At 39.2% G+C, this 21,524-nt stretch overlaps 1 protein-coding gene across 8 annotated transcripts in view; it reads left to right on the top strand.

The window, feature by feature from the left end:
- Window positions 1-21,524, top strand: part of ANKIB1 (ankyrin repeat and IBR domain containing 1) — an 85,228-nt gene that overhangs the window by 2,909 nt on the left and 60,795 nt on the right. The window contains exon 1 of one of the 8 annotated variants that reach the window (XM_041408940.1): window positions 12,348-12,474. The exons of 4 other annotated variants lie outside the window; for them this stretch is intronic. The gene's annotated coding sequence lies outside the window, so the exon portion shown is untranslated. Of the gene's footprint in view, window positions 1-12,347; window positions 12,475-18,728; window positions 18,771-19,129; window positions 19,156-21,524 lie in introns of those variants that run through there. 3 more of the 8 variants (XM_041408943.1, XM_041408942.1, XM_041408941.1) reach the window with 3 other exon arrangements.

The raw sequence follows: 21,524 nt of genomic DNA, 5'->3' as shown, positions 1-21,524 counted from the left end.
GGAGCATTATAGAAATCACACTTGTGTATAAATTTTAGGGGGAAATATTATTTCATGCGAGATTATATTACACTTTACATTGAAAGTTCAAGCCAGAGATGTCTACCTAATGTTTAACAACTGCTGTTTCCTTCATAACTGCTAAATGTCTTCCAGAATTATTGGAAACAGACACATTAGTCTTTGTTTGTGACCGTGGAAGGCCAAGTGCGAGGTCTCCACCTGGGTCAGGGCAGCTCCTGGTATTGATACAGGCTGGGGCGTGAAGGGGTTGAGAGACCTCCCTGCCGAGGAGAACTCGAGAGTGCTTTTGGATGAAAAACTGAACGTAAGCTGGCAGTCTGCACTTGCAGCCCAGAAAGCCAATTGTATCCTGAGCTGCATCAAAAGCAGGATGAGGGAGGGGATTCTGCCCCTCTGCTCTGCCCTGGTGAGAGAGACCCCACTGGGGTGCTGCATCCAGCTCTGGGGCCCCTCAAACAGCAAAGACATGAACCTGTTGGAGCAGGTCTGGGGGAGGGACCTGGGGCCCCTCAAACAGCAAAGACATGAACCTGTTCGATCGGGTCTGGGGGAGGGATACAAACATGGAGCAGCTCTCCTGTTGCTGTTGACCTCATTTCAGAGAGACAAGACACAATCTTTTAAGGAGCGAAAAAGCTAGAACTTTATTTTATATATACAGGGTTTTATAAACCCTCCTGTGTCTATGGTAACAAGCTGTTATCGCATAGTAATTGGTCAGTCTTGGACAAGGTGTTCGTGTGTAAGAAAGGGTTGTTTGTGAGATACTGTTTTCATTCTTAAAGCTGAGACAGTTGGGATTGTTGAAACAGGTGCAGGAAAACAGTCTTAATCTGTAGAATTCTTTCGCAGGGAAACAAGTTGGTTTTTGCTGTTGCAGGCTTTTGTTTTCATGAAGAGCTGTGAGCTTTCCCAAGCTATGTCGGACTAGGATTTAGTTTGTGAGGCCTTGTACAGGCCTGCTGTTTGCCAGCACGCTCTCCTGTGAAGAAAGGCTGAGAGGGTTGGGGTTGCTCACCTTGGAGAAGAAAAGGCTCCGAGAGGATGCTGTTGCAACCTTTAGGTGTATAAAGGGAGCTCATAGGAAAGAGTTTTTACTGGGGTCTGTTTTTACAGGACAAGGAACAAGAGTTTTTAACTATTTTAGATAGGGCAAACAGTTCTTTTGACCTAAAGCTTATTTGCAGTACTACTAATATTCTTGAATTTTCTTTAAGGAGTTTTGTTGAATCTCAAGAGAGATTTTAATTTGATGGTTTCCTTAGATTTGTATTTTAAACTAGGTAAATTCTGAGCTGCTGTTTGCTAGCACACTCTCCTGTGAAGAAAGGCTGAGAGAGTAAATTCTGAACTCTTCCTGTTGAAGGATAATTGCAGCTAAAATATCGGATGGGTGGGGGTTTATGGGCAGCTGTGTTACAGTGTTGCAAAGAAAGTTACTCTTGTAACTTTTCCTATTTAATTCTGTGCTGACAAGGAAGATAAGGGGACAAAATTAATCTTCTAAAAGCAAAGTATATATTTGTGCATAAACTCACACCTAAAAATCAATGTTTGTACACAACCTTCAGTATAGTAACATTATTCTTTGACAGTAACTTAGTGTAGTTTATATATTACATAGTCACAACTGAGGCGCTATATTACTAATTCTGTATAAAAATAGTTTTTATGTGCAGGTTTCTATGTTGGAAAAAATTAATTAAATTTCTTGGGATTTTCCCTACTTAAAGGAGTTTACCAGTGGCTTGTGATTAGCATTTTGACACACCTGAAGAACTTGCAGTAGACATGATATGGAAGACTCCCTATGCTCTCTCTGCCCACCTGAGTGCAGTGACTTTAAGGGATAAGGTGCAATGGTGACAAGTTCCTGCCCAATGTCGTAGAGGTGTGGCTCTTCTGTGACTGCCTTACCTTCCCAAATGCCCTTACATAATACTTAGGAGCCTCTGGCCATGATGCCAGGCAGTAACAAGAATGATTGTTCATCCAGCTTGGTGCTGCCAAGGTTAAGTTGACCTGTACCCTGCGTCAAATCTGCTCCCACAAAGCAAAAAGGATGGCTCATTGTCACAGGAGACTCCCTTCTGAAGGGAGCAGAAGGCTCAAAGAGAAGGACGCACTTCTTGGGGAAGTCTCTTGCTTCCCTGAGGCCTGGGTTAAAGATGTGGGGAGAAAGTTTCCTATCCTGATATGGCACTCACTCTGACTAGTGAGTCATTATTCCATTATTGATTTTTTTTTTCTTTCAGGTAGTTACAATGCTGTGATGTTGTAACAAGAAGTGTGAGGGCAGTGAAGAGAAACTTCAGGGCCTTGGTTAAGGAATCAGGAGCACAAGTAGTGTGCTTCTCTATCCTTCCAGTTGCAGGGAACGATGATGATGTCGCCAGGCCTTCTGGCGACAGACAGTGTACACCTATCTCAAAGGGAGAAAAATATCTTTGCACAGGAGTTAGAAGGGCTCATTAGAAAAGCTTAAACTAGACTTGAAGGGGGAAACTGATAAAACCAGACTCACTAGAGATAAGCCTGGGGGCAGCACACCCATATTTGAGGGACAGTGTGCTAGTGATGTCCTTTGATCTTCCATTTCAGTGAAGACAGTGGATAAAGATCCATGTGGCAGCAAAGACCAGTGGTTACCCATGTGTTAGAAGCCACAGAAGCATCTGAGATTGGTCATACAAGAATTAGGACTTCTTCCCCCAAAAAGGTGGAGGTATAAATAGCCTGACTGAAGTGCTTCTGCTCCAGTGCACATAGCACAGGCAACAAACAGGAGGAGCTGAAAGCCATTGTGCAGCAGGAAAATTATGGTATAATTGTCATTACAGAAACTGGTCATTGTGTGATGACTCACAACTGGAGGATTGCAGTGGATGGCTGTAAACTCTTCAGAAGGGACAGGCAAGGAAGGAGAAGCAATGGAATAGCCCTGTGTTTTAGGGAGTGCTGGGATTGTCTAGAGCTTAATTATGGTGCCAATAGGGTTGTTTATGGGTGAGAATCAGGGGTAAGGCCAACACTGCAGATATCCTGATTGGGAGTCTCTTACATCTAGCCAGCTTGCAGAGGCAGACAAAATATTCTCTGAGCAGCTGCGAGAAGTTTTACTGTCACTAGCCCTTGTTCTCCTGCGGAACTTCAACTCGCCAGATGTCTCCTGGAAATACAATGCAGTGGAGAGGAAACAGTCCAGAGGAAACAAGTCCCTGAGTGTCTGGAAGAGAACTTCCTGACACAGTTGGCAAGTAAGCCAGCTAGGGAAGGTGCCCTGTTGGACTTACTGTTTGCAAACAGAGAAGCACTTGTGGTTGATGTGATGATTGGAGGCTCTCTTGGGCACAGTGATTGGGAAATTACTGACTTTTCAGTTCTTGGAGAAGTAAAGAGGGAGTCAGCAGAACTGTTACCTTGGACTTCTGGAAGGCAGACCAGCATATTGAGGAGATTGGTTGAAAAACTTCTGGGAGGTATTCCTAAAAGGGAGAGAAGTCCAGGGAGGATAGATATTTTTGAAGAAAGAAATCCTAGAAGAGCAGAAGCGGGCTATCCCCATTTGCATAAAGAAAAACTTGGGGAAGAAGACCAGCCTGACTGAACAGAGTGTTCTGGTTTGAGATTAGGAGAAATAGGAGAGTCTATAACCTCTGGAAGAATGGGCCCAGCAGCTCAGGAGGACTACAAGAACATCGTGAGGTTATCCAGGGAGAAAATTAGAATGGCCAATTAGAACTTAATCTGGCTACCACTGTAAAAGTTGATAAAAAGTGTTTCTATTAATATACCAGTAACAGAAGGAAAGCCTAAGAGAATCCTCATCCTTTATTGGATGAGAGGGCAAACAAAGTGGCAAAAGATAAGGAAAGATGCTGAGGTACTTAATGCCTTCTTTTCCTCAGTTTTTAATAGCATGAGCAGCTATTTTCTGGGTACCCAGCACCCTGAGCTGGAATAAAGATAAAAGGAGCAGAATGAAGGCCCTGTAATCCAAAGGGAAGGGGTCAGAAATCTATGCCACTGGCACACTCTCAGGTCTCTGAGGCTGGGTGGGATCCACCCAAGGGTACTGATGGCACTGGCAGAAGTGCTCACTGAACCACTTTCCATCATTTGCCAGCAATCCTGGTTAATGGTGGAGGTCCCAGGTGACTGGAGGTTAGCAAATGTGACACTCATGTACAAGAAGGGTTTGAAGTAGGATCTGGAGAACTACAGACCTGTCAGTCTGACCTCAGGGCCAGGGAATGTCACGGAGCAGATCATCTTGAGAGCCATCCCATGGCACATATAGGACAGCCAGGGGATCAGGCCCAGCCAGCATGGGTTTTTGAAAGCCAGGTCCTGCCAGACCAAGCTTATCTTCGAGGACAGAGTAACCTGCTTAGTGGATGAGTAAAAGGCTGCAGAAGTTGTCTACCTAGATGCCAGTAAAGCCTTTGGCACCATTTCTCACAGCATTCTCCTGGAGAAACTGTTTCCACTGGCATACGCTTCTCTGGGCAAAAAAAAAGGTGTCTGGATGTCCAGGCTCACAGAGTGATGGTGAATAGTTACCTACAGCTGGTGGCTGGTCGCTAGTGTTCCCCAAGGCTCACTCTTGTGGTCTGTCCTACTGAATGTCTTCACTGGTGATCTGGAAGAGGGGATCCAGTGCACCCGCAGTCAGTTTGCAGACAGCACCAAGCTGTGTGAAAGTGTTGATCTGCTGGAGGGTAGGAAGGTTCTGCAGCAGGATCTGGACAAGCTGGATCGATGGCAGAGGCCAGTGGTATGAGGTTCAACAAGGCTGAGTGCTGGATCCTGCCCTTGGGGCACAACAGCCCTATGGGGCACTACAGGTGTGGGATGAGTGGCTGAAAAGCTGCCTGTCAGAAAAGAACCTGGGGCTTGGGTCAACGTGATGTCAACTAGGGATAACCTGTGATATAATCTAGTGGAAAAGTGGTAAAAATGATTGTGTCTAAGTGTGAAAATTCTTACACAGTTTAAGTTCGTGGTAATTGTCTTAATTAAAATAATTACTTTTGTAAAATGTCCTATAGGGATGTTAGTAATCTCTCACTTCACCCCTCCCATCCCCACCTTCCTTGAGGAAAGATGTAGTTCTGGAGGTTTCAAAGCTTTTTTGGGGAAAATACACTTAATGTATAATTAAGTGCTAATGCTAATTATATGTGTTTTAATGGCATATTTCTTGATTGTTTTATATAGTCTCTGATCAATTGTGATTAAATGGACATAAGTTGGAAACTGATTCTCTGCCACAAGTACTTCACCTGATGATCACTTTTCTTGGACTTTAGCATAGAAAATAATTAGATTTTTCTAGTTTATAGTTCTGCTTTTTAAACAAGCCCTGCTTGTTCTTATCGCAGGTACTTTAAGAGATGGTAGGAGCATTGTGTCCTGGTTTTGACCCTGGTTGTAAATTACTATAATTGAAATAACTTTGAGGAGAAAATTCTATTTGATATATTTATTGGTTTGAGTCTACTTAAGATTTTTGCTTCAGGGAAGTTCCATAGATGTTAATTGGGATAAACAATGTCCCCCTGCCCTTTTATTTCAAATGGATTTCTAAAAGGAATTTTTGATGACAGAGTTATAAATGGTATATTTGGTACAAATGTTGTGGTACAAAATGGTACAAAAACGTTATGTAGAAACTCAAAACTGACTGTATTAAAAAAAAATAGTATATTTTTTTAGGATGCTCAGATGAAGCACTGATGATAATAATTGAAATATTTCCTGTTATAAGCCAGCCTTTGGAGAAAGAGCTGAAACTTTGAGAAGATGTCATGATACGTATTTGTCAATGTTTTCACAAATAAAATACATCAAATACTGGTACTATTAAAATTTATTTTGGACTGAATAGGAATTGTAGGACAGTTGTAGTTTATTAATGAACTCTTCTCTCTGCTAAGGGTTTGACTGTTACTGTACTGTTGTGATATGCAGTTTTGTGTGTTTCTTTGTATTTCTCTTAGTTACTATGTGTGTAAGATGTGCAAGGCTGGATGCACACATCAGGACTAATTTTTCACAGTAGCAACCTGTAAATGCTGTTGCAATAGAATTTTCCCCCTAAGTATTTTTTTTCTGATTAAGGAAAAAAAATACTATTTCTTGCCTCTGTAAATTACTTGCAAAATTGTAATTTTTTTCGCATTTTTTATTTTTTAGTCCAGGTGGCTCTGTTGTGTTCTAGATCTCTAATCAGCTGAGGGACAAGCGAATGTGTTCATCTCCGGTTGGCTCTACTGTGTTGGAAGACTACAGACAGACATGTAGAAATGTTCTGGCAGAGTAGAGCCCAGAAAATTTCTTGTTAATTTCTTGAATGAAAAGTGGTGAATTTTATCAACGTTGTGAAGAAACTGCAGAAATGTACCTACTAAACTATGATGATCAAAGTTCCAGCTGTACTAATAATGCAGGTTATATGTTTTAAAATTCTAAGAACTTCATAGACTGGTGGAATTTTCTATATATCCATAGGTTGTGGATTTTGATATTTTAAAGCTCAAATCTTGAGACCCAGCTATATAGCAGACTTCATGATAGTGAAACAGAATTCTTCAGCAATGATCTGCCACATTTATTATGTAGAAATTGATCTACTGTAAAATTGTACTAGCAAATAATCTAGGTCTATGAAGCATTGTGAGTTAAATATTCTAAGACAAAGCATTTGTTCTTTCTGAAAGAATTCCTGTTACTTGCATTCTCTGAAAGTTTCATATGGAAGTACACAGCCTGCAGTACTGAGACATTACTAATAGCTCTGTAGCTTATTGCAGTATAAATATACAATGGCTGTTAATTTAGGCCCTTTTCCCAGACTTCTTGAGAGTCACTGACACAGATACTTTGTGTATTTAGTTCTCCATATTTAGAAGGATGTGTTGGAGAGAAATCTTTCATTGGAGCTATTTCAGTGAGTCACCAAGTGCAAACTGCCCATTAAAAAATACTGAAGAGGTTTTATTTGGTGACTTGTGTGTTGAAGTACAAGTTTTTTCTAACATCCCATTTACCAGCCTGTTAATTAGTTAAAATTAAACTGCATGGAAGTCTTTATCCTTTTCGGGACATGATAATTAGTATTCAGTAAAATTAAGTAGTGCAGCTCTGCATTCATAATATTAATTAACTGCCTGGATGAGGTGATGGAGTGCACCATCAGCAAGCTTGTTGATGACACCAAGGTTGTGTGGGCTGGAGGGCAGGGCTGCTCCTCTGAGAGACCTTGACAGTCTGGAGAAATGGGCTGACAAGAACCTTGTGGTTGGTGTTCAGCTGAAAATAAACAGAGGAACAGAATAACTAACTACACAGTAGTACAGGCTGGGAACTGATGGCTAGAGAGCAGCATCGCAGCAAGTGACGTCGCTTTGCTGGTGGACACTGGGCTGGATGTGAGTCAGCAAGGTACCTTTGAGCAAGAATGAAGCCAGCAGCTGAGAGAAGTGAGTATTTCTGTCAGCTTGACATTTGTGTGACAGCATCAAAAACAGTGTCTAGTTTTGTGCTTCTTGGGGTAGGAGAGGAGCTGACGTTCTGAAGCGGGCCTAGAGGAAGACTGCCAGGATAATTAGGGTAGAGAAGCACATAATGTAAAAAGAAAAGCTGGAAGAGCTGGGTGTCCTCTGTTCAAAGGAGACCAGGGCAGCGGATCTTGTTTTCAGTTAATAGGAGGGTGCAGAAAAGACAGAACCAAACTCTTCTTGGAGGAGCTGGGTGATGGGGCTAGAGACAACAGAAAAAGTTGAAGCAAGGGATGTTTCAATTAGACATTAGGAAAAATTATTATTGAGATGGTCAGATGTTGGATAAGTAGTCTGAAGAGGCTGTGGGATCTCCACGCATGGAGATACTCTGAACTTCAGTGAGAATGGCGTTGAGGAGCCTTTGAAGCTCTGAAGATTACTTTGAGTAAAGGATAAAAGCTGTTCACCTACAGAGGTTCCTGCTAATGTAAATAAGTGCTTGCTCCAGATCTCGTGATATGGTTGCGCAACTGTTTTCTCCCTCCTCTGCATACAGCTGGTTCTGACCCAAGTGATATGTTTGGCCCAGAGAGCTGTGGAGTTCTGTGAAAGAGAACAATATTGTCATCTTAAATAAACTGTACTATATGGCTCAAACCCTGATTTTTAACCTGACTTCTGTGTAGTCAAAGCTTTTAAGTGATCAGTTTAATGCTTTGAATTTTCACGTCTGTCATGAAATAGACTAATCCTTAATGAGATTTTTTTCCAGAGTGTTGTATGTTAAGCATTTTTTTTCTGTAATATGGCTTAGCATTAGTAGAAGTAGACCAATTACTGGTGCATTCTTTCAGGCAATGAAATAAATTAATAATTGTAATTGGAATACTGGCTTATTCTGGTTTTTATTTGTTTGTTGAGGTTGGGTATTTTTTGTGTGGTTGGTTTGTTTGGGTTTTTTTCCCCCAAAAATTCATTAATTCAGACTTCCTCAATAAGTAAGCTGCCTGAAGTTTATAATTAATCAGTTAATAAGGAAAGTTATTATTCCTTACTTAAATGGAAATTTAAATTCACTTGTCTGGAATAGGAGTTAGACAACATGTTCTTGTATAAAATACTTTGTTGAAATCTTTAATTAAAAAGTGATAATTTGGAGGGTTTAGTCTTTTACTCTGGATGTGTTTGCAATGTAAAGTGTGCAAACCTTAATAAAATAGTCACATTATTTTACTATAAATGTGATGTAAGTTGCCTTTTGATTTGGTCTTTATTTCATAGTAGTACCTTTTAAGTTCATTCAGAAATCCTGTTGATTTTTTGTTGCATGTATTTTGCTTCATGTATATATGAGTAAGAAATCAGTATGGAGAACCAGAATTTTGAAATAAGTCCTTAAGAAGATGATTGGCTAACTTCTTTTATCCCTTCCCCCTACTTTTAGCTGTGTGTATAGTTTTCTACTATATAAATAGATGACAAAGATAATGAGTCAAATTTCTCTTTAATTAGTCACAAGCCTGAAAAAGTATACTGAATTAATTTCAGTTTTGTTAGGTTGTGGTATTAGGGTAGCCATGAAGAGTTACTGATAATTATGTCCTTCATTATATTGGAAATATACAAAGGTTCTCAATTTTAGAATCTACTCATGAGCACAAGGGAAGAAATCCTACACCACAAATTAATGTATTTTTTGGGAATAATTTCTGTATGAATAATGTAATTTCTAGGAAAACCAAACAGTATTTTCTGTGAATCTTCAGCATGTTTTAGCTTCTTCAAAAGAATGATGACGTTCAGATCAAAGCACATTGGGTTAGTGCTAAATGGAGGTGTTCAAAAAGGTTTTTTTTGAAACATAAAACCTCAGTATGAACTTTGAACAGAAAAATATTCTTGAAACAGTCTACCCATGGCTTACTGTGAAACTAAATCCTTTCACATTCCTAAAAGCCAGACAGTCCATCCTAATCATGCCTTGTTTTAGTTATTGTATACTTTATTTTCCCCATTACTGCCTGAGCCTGCTTACTGTAACTCTGATGATTCCTGTTCTCTTTCTAAACTGCCCACCCTGCTGCTGTATCCAAACAGCTGAGGGCACACAAGAAATGTTCTGATGCAATAATTGTATGTTGTGGCCCCAGTTCCCTACAGTTGAGGGATAACAAATCATTTTTATTTAAATCTGCTGCATTCTATGAAATGAAAGTGGCTTTAAAATCTATCCACACAGAGTTGAAGATATGAGAACAGTATTCTGTTTTCAAAATGGATTCAATGAGAGATGAGGCTGCAAAATGCAAAGTTTTGGGCTTTTTAAAATACAGTTTGCCATTCTAATTGATTAGGAAATAAGATTTCCATGTCACTTAGACACTTGATTACATGCTGAAAAAAAGAGCAAGATTTTGCATAGGTGGAGTATATGCCTTTTAGAGTAGGTGGTTCTATCATCCCTGTTTCCTGGAACATTCCAGCCTCATGCCTTTCTGTTGCAACACAATAGATTTTCATGCAAACCACTCAAACCTTTGAAAAGGGAGTCTCTTTTATTTATTTCCTCTCTTTATAGAGGTATATTTTGATTACTATATATTGTTAGTCATGGCTGGTTTTTAAGCTGTTAGATGTTTGCTTCAGAGATACTTCTTACTTTACTTTATAACAATCTTCCATTTCTCTTGTTTCTTGTCTATTGCTTTTTTTGCTCTCTGTATTTTCCAGAGAGTAGTTGAGTGCAATTGGAACATCTTTCTTGCTGTGCAGGATACTCTATTGAGTACATAGAGTGATACCAGAGCAGATTTTTAAAGCTGTTTGTACCTGTTGAAATTTTCAGAAGACCTTAAAACTTAAATCCTCAAATGAATATCCCAACTTTACTGATAAAATATTGTTTCTTCATATCTAGCAGCAATTGAAAAATCAGCTCCACAGATTGTTCCCCAGCAAGTTTTAAGTATATTATGAAATATGGTGCAACAGAATTAGCGTTATGGGGGGGAAGGAAGATATTGTTCTTAAACATCTCTCTTTCCCAAAGTGCAGGTGGAGAGGGACTAAATTAGATATATTTCTCATCTCTCTGCCCTTCAAGACTGTATTTGTTCAAAAAGCTTTGTGCCATTTTAATAGACTTTGTTCTCACTGGAGTCCTGCTGGGCCCCTGCAGCTACACTAAACCTTTTTCACCAATACCTGCTTTTTGACTGTCAGGGTAGGAGAGCTTGAATTTTTCTCTTTAGTAAATGCAAGCTCACCTTTGTCCTTTCACTGCCCATTTGAGAGGGATTCTAGTTGTCTTTCCACACAGGTCTTGCTTACCTAGTGTCAGCCACCTGAATAGCATCAGCTGCTGCTGTTAACAATCGTGAGGTTTTGCTAGTGAAATTAAAGCTGGGCTCAGACAGGGCTACCTGTTTTGCTGACATTTTTGTAAAGGGCTGAGGTGAAGTTGCTGTATCAGTTGTTTGTTGTGAGTTTGCATCCTGATATAATTTGATACTCTTTTGTACACTGCCCAACATGGGTTATTGCAGGCTTAGGTGCAATTTGCAGCAGCCAGTGCTGCCTTTGGTACTGTGATGCCTGCTCTGCAGTCTCCCACTCCACCCAGCAACAACTTCTAGTTCATGCTCCATCCACTATCCCTTTCTGAGTATATGGCTGCTGTCAGAGTAATAGTTGATAAAATAATGCTGGACAACGAAAGAAATTTCATTACAACTGTTTTGACTTTAGCTAATGCAGTGGTACTGCCTTGCCTCTAGCACCCAACCATGGGCTTTGCACAGTTTGCACATTGGTGATGTTTCTGCCTCTGTCTGCACTTCAGTATGAATAAACACTGTGTTGAAAGTATTTCCACTCCACACAGTATGCACTGGCACAAGTAGTCCTGCTCCCTATCACTGCTGCCATGCTCTGGATGTTTGGACCATCAGCATCCAGGAAGAAAAATCCAGAAGAGGGAATTAATCTGAGTTAGATCTATTCTGCATCTCTGTACAGTCACCAGAATAAACCAACAAGGGAAATTGTGCAAACATGGATGAACAGAGGGGGTGGATCAGAAAGAAAAAGGTCAGTATCAGCTCTGGTATCAATTAAAACCACTTAGGAAACTACAGTGTAAGTTTCTCAAGCAACATTTGTGTCATAAAGATACTGGAGGCAGATTTCCAGATTGCTAAGTGCACGCTTCATAGTAACTATAAAAATGACTTTAAAATTCTGAAGCTTTCAGGGAAATCTGAGAGGTCTCACACTGGTCTGGGCGGGAAGGTGGGCCCTGGGGAGGAGAACAACCCAAGAAAATAAGTCGTATAGAGGAAAAAGAAATGCACTTTTTTGTGGCTTTTTTCTAGCGGAGAGTGGGGGTAGGGAATGTTCCCTTGTGGTGCCTTTTACTTTACAAGCAAAAAGAACTGTTCTTGAATAAGTGCCTGCATGTTACATTGGCACTGGAGCAGGTTTTTCATAAGGCAGTCACCAAGGGATTCCTGAGCATCACAGCTCTGCAAGCTGCTGAGACTAATACAGCTGGTTCCCCCAGCTTTGGTCTTGTCTGCCACTGCCTGTCTTTGCTCCTGCAAATCTCTGCAACTGGAAGTGGGATTTTTCTTTTAACAAACTATGTATTCTTGGACCTTACCCCAGTGGATTTCTGTCTCATTTTCAGACAGCCAGATATAAGTTCCTAGTAAATGCAAGATTGATGATTGAACTTTTCCTTGGCATAGGTCAGGCTGCATAGAAGACCTGCTTCATGAGTCATGGTAGAAGAGGCTGAATGGGCTTGTCGAGCTGAAAAAGAGACGTGGTGACTTAACCAACAGCAGTAAACTCACTCTTCTACATCATCAGGCTGGATTCCCTAGTCTCAAGTGGCCATGCACCATCTTGGGCTGGATATCTGCTGTCAATGCTTTGCAGCCAGGTTTGGTAGACTTTAAAGTCTTTCCTTACGTGAGGAGGCATGCCTAACTGTGGAGGCAGCAGGAAGGGAATGCATGTCCCAGTCCCAGCAGCACCACCCCAGCAGGGAAAGCCCATGTACAGATGTCCTCTGTGACTTTGTGAGTGGCATTCGGAAATAGCACTGGCTGAGAACCTCCTGTGCAGTGTCACTGACACCTCCTGCCTCAGGAGGGTGACCTGGATCTCTCTGTTCTGCAGGACCTCCCTGTCTAATGTAGCAGGAAATAAGGGACACAGAGGTCCTAAAAGTCACCTTACCTAACCAGAAGTACCAGATCCACGGGTGAGGTACCTGTGCTTCAGCACTCTCAGTCATTCTTTTCTTATGACTCTGGGAACTCTGTGAAGCAGATGTGAGTGGAACAGAGGCAGTCATGAACATAAACTGTGTGAACTCCACATTATGTATTTTGATGGTAGCTGGTGGTGTGAGCAAGCAGTATTAGAAACAAAGGGATTGTAAGTCTAGAGAATGCTGCTTTTCAGAATGCTTGCTTGCTGGCACAGTAAGCATCTGTAAAAAAAGGTAAGGCAGCAGTTTTCCATGAAAAACCCCAAACAACAGAAACATCCTACCAAAATCTGGGCAATACACAAGGGTCAATGCGTGGGCAAGGCATCAGAGAATCTTGGGTACTGGATACCAAGCCAAAGGCTTTTGCTTAGGAGGGGAGTATTACCATATGACCATTAGTAATCTGAGATTGAACAGGTTTGAATCTGGTACCTCAGGTGATCTGGTTCTGTGACAGTCCAACATAACTGTCAATTACAATCTAAATCTTTTTATAATGATTCCCTTTTTTTAGGCTGCAGTGTTCTGGTTCAAAGTATAAAAGGTAAAATATTTTCTGACTATATAAATAGTTGAATGCTTAAATCTGTTTCTGAATAGAAAAATTTTCTTCATATTGGGAAAACTGGTGATTTTTTTCAGCTATGCTTCAGCTATGCAAGGGTTTTCTGTGAGGTGTCCTCTTGTTCTTCCCCAGGAAACATGAAGTGAAGAGCAGTAAAGAGAGTGACAAACTTTACAGACTACAGAAGAATATGGGAACAAGAAAATTGGTGGAAGAGAGGCAGTTTTGGGGGGAAGTTTGCTTTTATTTGTTGTTGCAGTGTAGTAGAGAGGAGTAAAAAGAAGCAAAGTCTGTATATGTGATACTTTGAACATTGCCAGAGTAAGAGAAAAGACTCATACGGCTGCTAATGCTTTCCTCTCTCCTTCACAGCATCTAGCTGTAGTCTTTCCTTGATAATTAATTCAGCATTTCTCAGAGAAAGAGGTCTTTCATGAGAAAATGGGGAAGGGAAGTCTAAAGTAATTCAACGTTCTTAAATGACAGAATATCACTATTCCATCTCAATGTAAAAAAAATATTTTGGATGCGTTTTAGAGGTTTCCTGCATTCTGGCTGAATCTAGTGAGGTAAAAGGAGATTAGCAGACACCATCCCTTCATCAAGTATTGTTTGCCAAAGTACTTGGTGTTGAGAGCCAGGGTCTGATTTTGTAGGTCTCATCTCATAACTGACAATCTGTGTTGAATCTTGTGGAGAAATTGTGAAAATTCTGTTTTGGGTTATTTTTTCAGTGCAAGTATCATTTTCTTTAGAACTCTTTGTTAATTACAGCTGTGCCCCCCCCCCCCCCCGCATTTTGTCATATTTAGCCTCTCTCTTAAGAAGTTAACTTTGTGACTGATTACTGGAGGTGGGTTAACATGATGCAATTTTTAAAATATTCCAAGACAGGCTTGTTGGACAGCAGATGCCTTAAGCTGTTCCTGGAATATTAGTAGAAATTATGTAATAATTAGCAGACGTGTCAATAAATGTGATGTCCTGAGGATCCATCAGTCTAATGCCATACTGGAAAGTCTGATCTCACAAACTTACTTAAATTCTTTGAAGAAGTTGGCAAAAGACATTTGTACAATCTGGTTGAATTTTCAAGTGTTGCATCCCATGATCCCTTAGCTGCAAGTCTTAAACAATGCAAACAGCTTTGGGAAAGAGCACGGGTCCATTGCATGCAGAAGTCACTGGTTTAAAGATGGTTATGGATGTGGACAGAAATAAAGAGACAGTTTTCACAGTGGGTGAAGGTTACTGATAGAGTCCCAGATACATCAGTTCTAGGACCTCTGCTGTTGCATGTGAGGATAAATAATACAGAAAAGATGGTAATCGGTGATTACTACAAACAGTGCCCGCTGCAAAAGTATTTTATGAGACACAATGGAGGATACAAAACTCAATATAGCTAAAGCTGAAAGATTCATATGGTTGGGGGAACAAAGGGGTCCTAAATTTATATAGAATATTGTTCTCTTAATTATTACAGTTCATAAACAAGATTTCAAGGTTATATTAAAAACTCTGAAGAAAATTAGCTTAGTCCTTAGTATCAAAAAGTATCCAAAAAGTATCCAAAAAGTAAATGTAGTGTCAGAATAGAAGCTATGCTGCCATGATGTGAATCTGTTCATTTTGCATGTCCTAAATTAAAAAGATGTTGGTGGCATTGGAAATAGATCAGGAAAAGCAGAAATAATCCTAAAAATGGCACAGAATCCACTTCTTCAGAATTAGGGCTAATCAATCTGTGAAAGAGCAAAAGATTGGTATGATGTAAGGGTGATCACCTATAGAAGGTGATGAGATAGAAATCTCTAAAATCGCAACTGGAATGGAGAGAGCAAATATGGAAAGTTTCTTTGCTGTCTGCCTCTCAGTTCTTGTAGATAGTTAAAAAAATTTAACAAATTGCCAGTTAAACCAGATATTTCTTCACAATGAATAATTAAGCTGTGAAATTTCAGGATGCTCTGTCTGTTAAAATTTTCCATAGATTTGAGGAGGTTTTGAACAACATAGTGGAAGAAAAATGCAATACAGGTTATTAATATAAACCTAGCATATCTACCTCAAAAATTTGTCAAATGGTAAATTGGTGGAGACTGGGAGAGTGTTGGGTAGAAGTGTCCATCTGTTCTTGCCCAGTTTTTGTACTTTCCATTGGTACACTCTGCTATTAACTCTGGACAAGGAAAGAGATTAGAAGACAAGGAATTATCCAGTATAGCCATTATTGTGTTTACAATACTTGAAAACAAAATGGGAAACAAAAATGCGTATATTAGTAATGACAAACTTTTAAAAGAACTGAAGTTATATATTGTCTGTTTGATTTTTTTATTTGTGAAGTCTAAAACAATTAGAAATTTGGCTGCAAACCAGATATGAAGCTGTTTCATGAAAGCGCACAATAAATTGTATTAATTATTAAAATGTTGATGTATAAATAGTTGAAGTGGTAAATGAGATAATTAGATTATCTAGCTGTCATTAATAACATTTGAGTATGTATATAATTAAAATAATTTTCAGCTTGCCTTAGCTAATATCTTGAAACAGAATTGCTGTTAGGAATAATTCTTTCAAAGTAGGAATAAACTAGCTTTTTCCTCATTTAGAGTCTCAGATATTTATTCCTAAGCAAAATTCAGATTTAGTTTTGAGGATTAACACTTTTTTTTTACAAGTCTGTCTGAAATAACTTCCAAAACAGCAGAGGGTTCTTACCAGTCTTTGTCAGACCTAATTTTTAATTTATGCCGCAACCCTTCTAAATCTACAGAGCTGAAAAAACCTGTAGGTTTTGCTTTTTTAGTTTTGTAAAGGCTTACTTCATACTTTTGTAATTCCTCTTTTTTAAGTTATGTGATGGAGCTATAAAAGGTTAAAGGTTTTACTTTTGTAGGCTTTTGTAATAGGCAGGTAATTTTTCAAGTTTTCAAACTGAAAATCAGTTGAACTCAGAATCTCAAGAACATGCTGGCTGCAAGAATCTATTACAATTTTTTAAGCATTGGACACTGTGGATGCAAACAGAAGACTCATGAGTAAATATAAGTGTTGAATGGAGAATTCTTTATTTCAGGACAAGATCAATCACTAAGTTGCTGGATTAAAGAAATTTCTTCCCTTAGCAGATTATTAGGGGATAGGAGCCCTTACTGCCATCAAGGATTCTTTATTTATCAGTACCTAAAAACTTGCTCTCTTTCTTCTCTGGAAAATCATGGACAGTTTCACAAATCTGGGCACTAGAATGTAGATGTAGACCAGAATCTGCTGGTCTACATCTTTATCTTCTGCTGTATCAAGTAGCCATTTACCCAGGTCAGACATTGTTTGACATAATAGTTTTGGATCATCAAGTCTGGCTGAGATTGTATCTTGCCTCAGATACCTTTGAACAGCCTTGTCTGCCTGCCTTTGTCTTTTAGCATAAGCACAGGACAAGGTCCACACTGATGTCTGGATCTGGTTTAATTCACTCTTATGAAAATTGCTGTTAAAGTGGAAAACTGTTAAAATACTTTGAAGGATTAATAATTTGATTATATAGGCCAATTATGTGAAGTATGATGTATTCTGTATGCTAAACCAGTAAAACAAAACCATTCCTAGCTTTCTACAACTGTATTGTAATAATTTAAGAGTAAAATTTACTGCTAACTGGTTAGCCTTAGCCAGTACAAATGCCACTGAATTTGTTGGAGCACAGATGCTCTTTTATTGTTATGACACATTTCTGCATGAACAGAGAGTTTTTTGTTTTCAGGCATAATAAGAAATTGAAACAGTGGATGCAATAGTGAAATGTTCCAGCAGACCCAAGATGTAAGAATCTGGTGACCTGGATGTTGTGGTTCTGAATATAAAGTATGGGGTTTATATCAAAATTTTGCTATTTAAGAAAGACTGTAAGAGATAAACGTAACAAGACTTCTAAAAGAATGATTAAAAAAAATATTACATCTGTAATATTCTTTGGGCATGTGAGCTGAAGTTTATGCCAGGCGGGAGTGAGCAGAAAACTCCCCAGCTGATGCTCCCAAACTCCTAAGCAATATTAGCTGTGAAAAGAATGGAGAAAAATTAAAATGAAATAATATTTTATTTCTATCATAGAACATCTGCTTTCTTTGCTTATGGCTTATATTTTTAATATAAATAATAATTTTAAAGCGCATTGTAAAATTTTTTTTTCCTTAAGCTTGGATGTCAGGAAGGGTAGTAATATTAATTGTTAGTTTATATTTCTCTTTGTTTCTGAAGAAAACTTCATTGTCCTGATTGGAGGGAGCATTGTATTGCTAAGCCTCATAGGTACATACTAATTTAGAAAGATTCAGCATTAAAAAAAAAATCGTAAGAGACTTATGCAGCCTCAGCCCTTTCCTAGAAATAAAAAAAAAAAAAAAAGGCAGAATAAGGAATGTTTGTTCAGGATAATCACAGTTCACCTTGTGTAGGCCCATTATTAAGATGTCCTTTAGTTGAAATAAACACTGACTAGTTCTGCCTTATTTGTCTCACATGACAATGGCCCGTAGATGAGGAAAGTTGTGTCAAGTCCTTTCTCCTTTCAACCTACTGCTGTTTTCCCTTGTTTCCTGCATTTTTGTTGCTCCTGGCAGTTCAGACAGGCTTGTTACTTCTGCTGCTCTTTTTCCACTGTCTTATCTGGTTGCCAGCAGGAATAGTGAGAGCGTAGGAGAAATGGCATGAGTGCTGTTACTGTCTTCTCTGGCTTTAGCGTGACCCCTGAATGTGATCACAGAGAAAGTTCACAGGGAAAGCTCCATCAGGCACTGTGTCTGCACAGTTATTTATGATCCCAGTGTCTGTACAGTTACTTCTGGTGAAAGCTTAATGGAAATAGTTGAAGAATTTCTCTGTTAAAATGGTAAAGATTTTACTACTTGGGTAAAACAGAGTATTTTTTTCAGACTGGTTCTTGAAAATTTTTCTAATACTAAGCCCATATAATATTCTGTTTCATGTAATTCTGATGCCAAATAGGTCATATTTTGCAAAGTGACTCTGGTACCTTGCATTTCTCCTTCTTCCGTTCCTTGCCTTACATGGGAAAGGTCAGTAACAGTCAGTTCTACACTGAACAGCAGTCATTTGTATTGTAATAGTGTCTGCATCAGTCCCTAGGTATGTTGATTATGTTAGTAGGAGAACTGATAAAAGAAGTAATAGAACTGCATGGCCAGCAGGTCAAGGGAGGTTACCCCCCTGTGCTCAGCTCTGCTCTTTTGAGATGCCACTTGGAGCACTGTGTCCAGCTCTGGGGTCCCCAGTACAAGAATGGACATGTTGGAGTGAGTCCAGAGGACTGTCACAAAAATGGTCAGAGGCCTGAAATACCTCTCCTGTGAAGAAATTCTGAAAGGTTGGTTGGGATTGTTCAGCCCAGAAGCAGAGTAGAGAAGGCTCTGGGGAGATCTTGTTGAAGCATTTCAATAATTAAAGGGGGTTCTGTAAAAGAGATAGAGGCTTTTTACCAAGGCCAGTTTTGGCAAGGCAAGAGGCATTGACTTTAAACAGAAAGAAGTAGATGTGGATTGGGCATAAGGAAGAAATATTTTATGATCAGGGTGGCAAGGCACTGAAACAGGTTCTCCGAAGTTGTGAATGCCCCATGATTGATCTCACATTGGACAGGACTTTGAGCAGCCTGATCTACTGAAAGGTGTCCCTGCCCAGGACAGAAGGGTTGGACATTTTCATCTTTAAAGATTCTTTCCAGTACAAACCTTTCTGTGATTCAAGGTCAGGTAATATTGGATTTCTTTAAAATCTTTATTCTCTTTCTGTTTTCTTTGGCTTGATACTCATCTTAATCATTATACAAGGTTGTGTTTCATTGTAATTACACTGGTGTCAAGAATAATCTTCCTAAATACAGACTGTATATGACATACTATAATTAAATTTTGTTATCCATGGCCTTTATGTAAATTGTTAAACTGTTTGTATGCAGTGGAAAAAACAGCCAAATATTTCAGCAGAGGTGTTCTGGCAAAAGTTAAAAATACTTCTTCAAGTTATGTGTTTGTTTAAATTAATTTTAGATTAGATCCAATATATCTTTCACCATTTCCCTGCCAAAGTCGGAATTTTGCTGGCAGATATATTAGCCATTTGATCAGAAGTTGAGCAGTTGCAGTTCTCCTCATTTTCTGGTGCACATAAGATGCAAGTGACAATCCTTTTCACTGCAGTTACCTGAATGGCTCGTTCGTAGTTAGCAGGGATGACTCTTGAGATTGTGGGGAGTCAGCACCATGATAAGCAGGGTGCGTGGACTAAAAAGAGTTAAATTGTTCCTGAAGTTGTCTCTCAGAAATGTTGTGAAACGCTTCTTAAATACGGTGTAGAAAACATACTTTGTTACAGGAATCCATCTCATTTTAGACACACAATGATCTCCCAGATTCTGTGTTTAGACCTTAAATGAATGTATTGCTTTGAAGGAGTGCTGACGAGTTAAATTACCTCTTTGTTAAAAGGAAATTGATTTGTTCATTCATCTGAAAAAAAAAAAAATCAAGATCTCTTTGAAAGATCAGCAGGGTCACATTGTCTTTTAGCTTTACATGGAACAAAACCAGCACGTAAGAATGCCTCCAGGAAACAATAAAAGTATGCGCAGGTTTCTGGTCTGGTACGTTTGTGAACAATGCTCGTCAACTGTCTCAGACAGCTGAATGTGCTTTCTTCACCTCCCATTTGAAAACATGGAAGCAGATAGTCCTTTCATGTAATCAGAGTATATTTTACAAAATTTCATCCATAGATATTAATGCTATTAATATACTGCACTAAATAGTGATTTAGTCTAATCTTCAATGTGTGGCTTGCTTAAGTGTAAGTAGGGAACTCTGACAAAATTGCATACTGTTTGAAATGGTGTGCAGTGTTCTTTTCAGTGCTTTAAGTTACTTGAGTGATAATAGAGGAAATACAGTAAGTGTTGGTTATTTTATTCAGAATATTCAACCTGTGGGACTATCACCAGTCTACAGATAGGGAACCAGTCCTCTCAGTAGTATTCTTATGAGCCAAGAGTCAGTGGTAGTATACTGTGATTGTTGCTTTCCTGTGACATTCTCAAATACAGCATGTTTTGTGAGATTGGACATTGAAAAATCTAGATTCATTTGTTTCCTCACCTTTTTACTTTATTTGAACTACATTGCTGATTATAAAACCAGTAGGTTTTATGTTGAAATGTATTTCATGTAATGTTGAATGAATGTAAATGTAATGAAATGTAACTTTGGATATTCATTATTCCCAAGTGAGACTGTATGCTTTTAGGAAGGAATGATGGTTGTTATGTGCAGTCTTCTTGCAGGTGCCTGACCTTGTGTAGCTATCCTTCCATTTGATAATTTATCAAAGAGGCCTCTTTCACATTTACAAGATCCAATAAGAGTATGACCCTACAAACTGATACTCTTGCATATGAAAAAGCTTCCTCAAACTGAGAAATTTCTGCTTCAGGAAGATGCTAAGGTTTCTAAATGTGTAAGGGATTTTCAGATTTTACTGTGGAGTGTCCTCGTGAGCATCCCTGTGTTGCCATCCTGTTTAGTTTCACTTTCTGTGGATGTGCCTTAGCAGACAGTAAGTTTTGTTTTCAATTCTGTCAGTTTAACAGCACTGAAAATGAAGTTGGCATAAAAGCTTTTGGCTAGCCAGATTCTACAAGAGGTTCTCCAGAAGGTTGGCTTTGGGCCATCATGAAGTTTCAAACTTGTTTACTTGTGCTAAGGTGAGCAAATGTACTTGAAAAATACATCCTGGACCCAGTCAAGGCCAGGGTCCAGGCACGTTGAACCCTGTAGAGATTGATCAGTCAAGTTCCCCATGAGATTTTCTGTAGTTCTTTATGTTGCCATCTTCATTCCTCCTTTCATGTTCCAGCAGTGCTCTGTATCAGTAGTGGTCGTATTTACTCTCACTTTTTCTAGGCAGATCAATCTGACAGAAATACACAAATTTCTTCTGACTTTCTGCCCCATACAGCATCAGTCTGAGTCCCATCTGTCCCTTGCTCTGTGAACTGTTGCCTTGTAACTATTGGTGGTGATTTCTGTGTAGTTTTTGGCTATTAAGTCTGATTTCAGAGAAAACACAC

Source organism: Onychostruthus taczanowskii, unplaced genomic scaffold (genome assembly GCF_017590055.1).
Source record: "Onychostruthus taczanowskii isolate IOZ18803 unplaced genomic scaffold, ASM1759005v1 scaffold3, whole genome shotgun sequence".
NCBI lineage: Eukaryota > Metazoa > Chordata > Aves > Passeriformes > Passeridae > Onychostruthus > Onychostruthus taczanowskii.
This window is presented reverse-complemented; position numbering and strand designations above follow the sequence as displayed.